The following is an 8845-nucleotide window of genomic DNA, read 5'->3' on the forward strand; positions in this document are numbered from 1 at the left end:
GGCCTTGCCCTTCTCCTCAGGTTCCCTCTGCCTTGCTAAAAACCGTCAGATCACGTTCCGAAAGCTAGCTCCCAAGGTCTCTTCCCTTATTTGGTCACTTCCTCCTCCTGAGGCTACCAAGGTCCGGCTATCAAAGTACTGAAGTCCACCAATCAAAATTCCCCTTTGGCTCAACTAATTTACATGCCCAATTAAAATTAAGTGCCTCATCCTAACATGAGGTCTCCCATTTTACCTTTACAAGCTGCCATTGGCCTATGTGACACACAGGTCTCCTCTCTGTCTAGATGAAGTCCTTTGTCCTCTGAGACTAACACCCCTTCCCCCCTCTTCCTTGTGCTCCTTCTGTTCTCTCTTGTCCTCTATCTCCTGTCTTCGTCTTATCCCTGCCCTCTGTCCCTCTAGGACAAATAAACCTCCTCTGTGCCGAGGACTTGGTGTTGGGCATCCTGAGCCGATACTTTTCCATTCAGCTAGGCAAGACGTTGACACGTAGAAAAGGTAGCGTGTTTACTCGTAGGACAACCCCAAAGCATCAGAGAGGAAGTGCTGCCTAATCACAGACAGCCAGACTTATGGCACACCAATTCTGCTAAGGTCCGTGTTCATGGGCCTGCACAGGACTGGAGAATATAGTTTTTCTAAATTTGGTTATGGTCTAGGTTTTCCAGAAGGTATTACCCTATACCAGAGATAGGTGTGAACCAAGACGCTTCATACTCAACTCATGCATGGGGATTTCCCTAGTGTGAATGCCTTGACCTACACACTATGTGCCACCCACAATCCTATCCCTTTTTGAGGACACATTCCTATGGGGAACTACATTCTTCAGCATTCCTTCAGATTTCTGAAAGAATGACTCTCTTGCAGCTATGGACAGTCACTGATATCCAAGTCAGGGAAGTTCAGTTTATGTCTCCTGTGAACAAGAACATGACACACTGGAGAGGTTGCTAACTAGGATTATACTGTGACCCAGTAGCTTTTATTCTAGAAATAAGAGTCAATTTCAGTGAAGTCTACCATGGGTGTGTCCTCATTTGCATATGTAAATGAAGTCTATCAAGTGGGTTTCTTTCCTCCAAGTGAGCCCCTGTTTAGGAAGTAGATTTAACAAGCCAAGGAAAAGGTATTCTACAAGGTTTTTAAGGCATTTCCTTAGGGTATAATATTAGAATTAATTTAAGACCATAAACTATTTGAAGTCTTAGTTATATCTCAATTAGCCTATCAAGTCAATGTAATCTCAAATTCTCTCATTTAAATATGGATTTACTCTAAAGTTTATATGGAGAAAAAAAATCTACAAATGTCTAAGTCAACCACAAAATAACAAGAAGGGGACTTGTCCTGCCAGTAGGGGCCAGAGACAAAGCTAGTGAGTTCTGTACATAAGAACACACAAAGCAGACAGCAAGGCCCAGATGCACATGTGTGAAAATGGTGGTCACAAATCTGGGTCCAAGGACAAACTTGTCTAAGTAGGACAGGGAAGCCAGCTCACCATAGAGGGAAAAGGAAAAAAGACCAAATACCACACCAGCATGGCAGCATGCCTGTAATCCCAGTGCTTGGAAGACTGAGGCAAACTGATCAGATGTTCAAACTCATCCTCCAATACAGCAAGTTAAGAGCTATAACACTCTAGGCATCTAATCATCTAGAGAAGTTTCTTAGACGTAGCCATTTTTGTAAGAGCCTAGGTTTATTAGAAACATAATAGAAGGCACTGTACAGTATACCTTAGTTCTTAAAAAAGAACTTTGTAAGACTACTGCCATAAACCATAGAGCAGACATGTGAATTTGACCAGAATAACCAAATTGCTTCCACTGAGCTCAAAATCAGGTTACAGAAGCTAGAATGACATGTACTATCTAAAGTCAGCCAGGGGTCAGCATCTGTAATGAGGAGAATGTCCTTTAAAATGAGACCAAGAGGGAAAGGCAAAGTCAAGGCTACTTAAGAGCGCATCCTAAGGAAATACCCAAACTCAGAAATGTCGATGACACTATGAAATCCCTTCATACCAATTAGGTTGCTGAGTGCTAGATAGCTGGATTATGTGTATTCTTAGTAGGGATTTGGGGAGATGGGAATATGCCCTGGGCAGCTATTCCAGAGAACAATCTGGTATCATTTTGTTACATTCCTGAAGGGTAGAAACCAAAATATTGGTCCAAGCAGAGAAGGCAAGGTGGTTCTCAGTGCAGGTTGTACTGAGAGATGGAGGGATCTGAGTGGCCATGCCCAGGAGAGGAGCTGGGAAGAGCATGGTGAGATGACCTTGGTGGTTTGAATGAGAATGGCCCCCACAGGCTCAAACACTGGAATGCTTAGTCACTAGGGAGTGGCATCATTTGAAAGGATTAGAAGGATTGGGAGATGTGGCCTTGTTGGAGGAAGTGTGCTGCTGGGGGCGGGCCATTGAAAGCCATGCCAAGGTCAGAGAATCTCTCTCTCTCTCTCTCTCTCTCTCTCTCTCTCTCTCTCTCTCTCTCTCTCTCTCTCTGTGTGTGTGTGTGTGTGTGTGTGTATGCATGCCTAAGGATCATGATGTATCTCTCAACTACTGCTCCAGTGCTGCCTGCTCTGTGTGCTCCCTGCCATGATAACAATGGACGAAATCTCTGAAACTGGAAACAAGTCCCCAATTAAATGCTTTCTCTTTCATAGGGGTTGCCTTCGTTATGGTGTCTCTTCACAACAATAGCACAGGAACTAAGACAGCATACCATTAAGCGTCTCACAAAGCAGATGACCAATAGGCTAGACGCACACAAGTGTGTAGGCTAGACCCATAGACACACACAAGTGTGTCAGAAGGGCCTATGAGGGAAAAGGAAGGGCAATGAGTTAACATCCTATAAAACACTTCTTTCCTGTTGGTTCCTGAGGCAGTGGCTGGTACCCGAGGGAGTTCACTGGAAGCTGTAGAAGGAAAGTGACAGGAAGTGATGGGATCGTACCAACTCAAAGAAAGATGGCTTATGGGATGGAGAGCTACAAGACAAGTCACTGTTAGAAAGAAGCCTTTCTGAGCTGTGGCACGGTGCACCTCTCACACTGCCACGGGGTCGACAAGCAGTTCTTAAAGACAACAGATATCCTGGGGATCTCCACCATGGCCTGTGGTTCGAGGTCAAGGTCCTGCCCATCTCTGCCTGAACCTCTACACAACTGAGTCAGGAGAAATCAAACACACTGGTTTCCATGTGCCACTCAGTTCAGAACTGAGTTTGGGCACATTGAACAGGGAACCTGTCACATGGGCGTGGTGAAGGCATCATAATTAGGAACTCTGCAATTAAGGACTCGGTCAGCCTCAGATGGAAGAGATGGTCTCCATACTCAGTTGGACATTAGGCCTCTACAAACAGGGCAGTCCTGAGTCATGCTTTGCTCCAGGAGTTCAGATGCCAACCTTGGTTCACCTGATCCTGTCTATTCTAATGGTTTATTCATTTATTGCCCGTCATTGAGAGCCAACACTGGACTCCTTCATGGCCTCCTTTATGCCCTGTTCCTGGGGGTTATAGCTGATCCTGGGCTTATCCTTTCTTCCCAGATCCAGACTGATCCAGTTCTCTGAGTGACAATGGCTTGTTCAGCTTTAGTGAAGTCAGAGCTACATTAGAGCAGCCTAGGACAGACCTATATATAGTAACTGCCCTGACGCAGCCATGGTGAGTGACCAGGTAGGTACTGGCATGCAGGAAGTCTGCTAATCTCTGCTGCCATGAAAGGTCCAAGCTCTACCAGAGGTACATAACCTAGGACAGCAGAGCCAAACATCAGCTTAAAGAAACAAAGTTCGTGAGACAGCATCTGAGCATCGGGTGTCCTTACTAGATCTGTGAGTGTGAGTCAGCGGATTCCATGGCCTCATGGGACAAGAGAAAGGAGCAGACCAGGAGGATCCAGTAGGAGTAGAAGGAGAAGGCAGCCACAGCAGGAACTTCAAAGGGTTATTTCACTCCCACCAGCCAGAAGCAGAGACTCAAGGGCCACATGCCATGCCCGCCTCTAACACAGGCCAGATTCTATTCTTTGTCTATGGAAAGTTTTACATGGGATCTTAGACCCTGAGTAAGAGGGCACAGATCCATATTCAAAGCTCTAAAGGAGGTCAGAGTTTTATCAAAACCAAAAACTTTCTTGGAAAAGGACTTGGACCCAGGCTCAGATAAGCAAAAAGAACTAAGCCAATAACAATCTTTATGTGAACAGCATAGCCAAGACGTCTCTTCAGCTTCTGGCCTTGTTCTAACTGTCTAGAAGTCAGTATTCTGCTAGCAGCCTTCAGATGAAGATGCAGAACTCTCAGCTCCTCCAGTGCCATCCTTGTCTGGATGCTGCCAGGCTCCTACCCTGATGGTAACGAACTAAATCTCTCAACCTGTAAGCCAGCCCCAATTAAATGTTGTCCTTATAAGAGTTGCCTTGGTCATGGTGTCTGTTCATAGCAGTAAAACCGTAACTAAGACAAGAAGGGAAAACAAAACAAACAAACAAACAAAAAAAAAACTCAGCTGAGTCTCTGTTTCTGCATCAGGAGAAAGTTCCCACAAGTCTCCAGGCTGTAGTGACTATCAACTGTTGGAGACATTGGGATCCATGATCACTGTGTCCCTGCGTCCTCCAGTTCTTGTCCCTCCAGGCACAAGTAACTAGCCATTCTCTCAGCCAGAATCCCCCCCAATAGACCCCCAAAAGAGGACTAAAGTTGAAGTTGCATAGGAAGAGATTGTGACTCAGGACAGAATTTTATCCATCACTAGAAAAATCTCAGAAGCCTCACAGCTGGTAACACATAAGACTAGTCAACAAGGAGACCCAGCCCATTTCAGAGATACAACATAGATAACTCTGCTTCCAACCGTGTATGAGAAGGGATTTGGGTGAAAACTGGGGGGCTCTGGAGAGGAAGGATCACATGCCTTGTCTCCTCTGGTGTAGTCTAAAAGGACAATTAAACTATAATCCTACAAGATAAAATGGAGTTCAGAAACAGAACCAAGATACTCCTATATTTCCGACAGGAAAGTGAGCCAGTACGTGAGAAATAATTCTCAGAAGCACAAGCCAAACCACAAGCCAACTTTGGGGAGATGTTAGATTGCTGAGATTTCATAAGCAAACACAAGAAGACATCTCTACCCTTAGGAAATGACAGGCAGTGCACCTGATGGACAATCTGATACCTTTCTCCCCATATGTGCTAGGCAATAAAGAAATGCTTTGGCCATCCAGTAGCTAGAATACTTCAGCTCTGGGCATAAAACCTAGGAAGCAACAAGGCCAGACAAAGACAGAAAATGGAGAAAGAGTCCAGTCTGGAAAGATCCCTAGGCACAGACAAAGCCAGGTGGTCAACGGTTAACTGCAGGAGACACTATGATCTATAATCCCTAGGTCACAAGGGTTATCTGGTCTACCTAAGCTCCACTGAGTAATCCATCTCTTGGCCAGGTGTCTCACACCTCAAGCTCCTCTCTGTGGCAGAAGTAAGGCACAGCCAGGACTGGCTAACCCCTTCTTACTGGAATCCCTGTGGTTGCCTTTGTGAGTATACTAGAAGCCTTTCCTCTGAGTCAGGTGCTTCTGGGTCTTAAGCCCATAAAAGTCTGGAGGTCACTGGCAGGTGATATGAGCTCATCTGCCAGTGTGACTGGCACTTTCTTAATTACCATCTGCTTTCAAGGACAAACAGGCTCCTGGAGTCCCTTCCCTCCACGGAAGCATTCACTGTCCCTTGACCATGTCCTACTGCTCACCTGATGGTGATCCATTATGCAAACAGGCCTCAGCTTTGTGTCTGATCCAGGTACAAAGGTCTCTCCAGGTACAAAGTCTCCAGGCTGAGAGAGTTTGAAGCCAAGGAGAAGAGTTCCATAGCTGACCTGAGCTGAGCAGAAATAACTAAAGTCAAGGACTTGTAAGTACTTGGAGACAGTCTACTGGGCCAGAGAGGGATGGCCAGGCCCAAGTGCAGACACTAGGCATTTCAATGTCTCTGGGGCCACTTCCACATGGGAGCTATGCTGCCTAGAAACACCACAGATGGACTGCCCAGCATCTATCTAAAGAGGTCCAAGTTGGTCAGGAATGAGCTTCCAGAAGAGGAGGCATCACCATGCCATACCAAGGCAAGTTCACAAGAAGACTTAGTGACAAAAAATAAAATAAAATAATAAAATAAAATAAAATAAACAAGGAAAAATGGTGACCTAGGAAGAATCAGGAATCCTGAAGTACGTGATGCTTTCTAATGTTGTCTACATGACTGGCCAAGTTGACATCATGCCACTTTCTAGGGTCCTACCACCAAACCCAAGGATGTCTATGACCAGACAAGTTATAGAATAATCACCACAGATCAAAGTTAAGCTGAGGTTGGGCCGTCAATGTGTGGAGGCCAGGAAATAATGTTTAATCTCAGTTTAGCTAATAACGAAGTAAGTAGTGTCTGTGTGTCATCAATGGAGCCTCAGTGTGGCAATGACTAAAGCAAAAGTCTAGCAGACCTTCTTGTACCTAGAGCATGGTTTTGGGTTAGCTTTAGACTTGGCAGACGCGTGAGGTCCTACCCAACAGGACCCAAAAATATAATCTTATCTAGAGTTATAACTTTAAGGAGGAAATCCAGTGAACAGGAAGTCATTAGAGTGAACTAGAGTATGACAGAACTGCATCCTTCCCGATAGGAAATCAGACTACAGACATGTGTGAGCCAGTGGCAGTTGGGGTGATGTTTCTACAGGAAACTAAGGTCATGGCTAGAAATCTATCTCTAGAAGCCTGGGGCAGAGCCTCCTCGTGACCTTACAGGAAACTGCCTTCTACCCAGCCCTCTGTCCTCCAAAAGGGGGAGGCCAATCTTCCCAGGCAACTTCTTGCAGTTTTGGTTTATGGCCCTTGATGCCGTCCCCAGCGATTTAACAAGTGCAGGAAGAGACCGGTAGTTTGCCAGTTTTCTCACCTTCCTCTCTCAGCCAAGGGGGAAACCCCTGGGGCTAGAATGCTTGAGAAACCAGACCTGACTCTGAGCCACTTGATGGTGGAAGCAGACCCTAACTAAGGATCCATGCTCAAAGGTCAGTAAGATGGTCTATAAGGACCCAAGAGAGACTTCCTTGGAGTCAACAGACCCTGGACTCAGCCAAGGCTCTAACTCTACAATGACTGGTTTCGGGTGTCATGGCTGTTTCCTCTAAGATCCCCAGGATGCAGCATCAGGTGGCAGCAAAAAGATGAAGTCTTAGGAAACAAGACAGAAGAATCCTAATACGGCCTTAAGTCAACATGGAGCAAGATAAGGAGTCGGGACGTGAGCCATGAGGATGCTCACAACTGATCCACAGGGCTTCTGTCATCTTAGCACAGAGCAAGGGTGAAGACCAGCACGTCTGGTCTTGGAAATACATAGGACCAGGCTTCATATTGTAAGATCCGAGTAAACAGGGACGTCTCAGGAAAACACCGGGAGGCCAGGAATTTCCTCAATAAGATAAGATCAGGATCTTTAAGAAGGTAGCAGAACTCTCCCGAAGGGAAAAGCTAATTAACATTCCTCAGAACACAGGGTGAGAAACTACCTGCAGGTGGGGGTACATTCTCCAGGGTGGACCTTTGCCCATCTTCAGACAAGGGAAGTCTAAAGACCAACCGGTTTAAAAAGTCACACTGTTCGACCAATCACATTGTGTCTAATGGCTGCTGCCCTGAAAATTGTATAAAAGCTCACTGAACAAGCTGTGTGGGGTCGCCTCCTTTCCTGAGGGTCAGGGATGGCCTCGGTGCACTGAAATAAAAATCCTCATGTTCTTTGCATTGATCAGGCTCCAAGTGATTCCCTCAGGGTGTCTCTGGTAAGCTAAGGCTCGTCGGGGTCTTACAATATAAAGCATCAGACTCAAGGACAAATGGAAGGAAGGTCTTAGTAGAACCCATTCCTATACACAAACATCCATTGATATAAGAACATGAGACCTCCAGCATGGGCCCCGGGCCCAAGTTTCTCACCTCACAACATCTCTGGGTGTCCCAGCTGTGGTTGTCTGGTCTGCATCCACAATGAGACTAAGACTTTTAATCTCTTCAGAACCAAGCCAAGGACACCGATATGAGGACTAGAGCTTTTTTTTTTTTCCTCTTTCTCTCAGGGCCACACTGACATGGCTTCCAGGGCCCTGATTCCACTGGAGGCTCTTTGAGGAAAGATCAAGTGTACAATTTTCTTCTTGAGTCATGTGATCAGTCAGAGTCATGGATTTAGGGAGGGGTGGGATTAGATATAAGAGAAATATCCAATAATATCAGTAGAGGCTGGGGAGAGCTCGCTGAGGTGCCTGATGATAACTGACTCTGGAGACTGTCCAGTGCCACGGTCCCCATAGCTTCCCGACTCCCCAAGTAAGAAAAGTCCTGGCAGAGGCAGGCAGATTTCTGAGTTCAAGGCCAGCCTGGTCTACAGAGTGAGGGCCAGGACAGCCAGGGCTACACAGAGAAACCCTGTCACAAAAAACAAACAAACAAACAAACAAAAAAACAAAAAAGAAAAAGAAAAAAGAAAAAAGAAAAAAAAGAAAAGTCCTAATTGCTTCCAAGGATACACATCTAGCCAGAAATAGAAGAGTAGGAATCTAATCTCTGCTTATTTTATAAGTGGCCACCAGGTTATGGGACCATCGGCCAGCAAGTATACTCTCATTGCACTGTTAGTCTCCAGAGGAGCCTGTTCTTGGCCAAGACCCTGGCCATAAACCTAGATATTCTAAGAATGTAAAGTCAAACTGGGCCATAGCAGCAACTTAAGAACCTGATGGGACAGAAATCTCAC

This window comes from Mastomys coucha, unplaced genomic scaffold, assembly GCF_008632895.1.
Source record: "Mastomys coucha isolate ucsf_1 unplaced genomic scaffold, UCSF_Mcou_1 pScaffold3, whole genome shotgun sequence".
In the NCBI taxonomy this organism is placed as follows: Eukaryota; Metazoa; Chordata; class Mammalia; order Rodentia; family Muridae; genus Mastomys; species Mastomys coucha.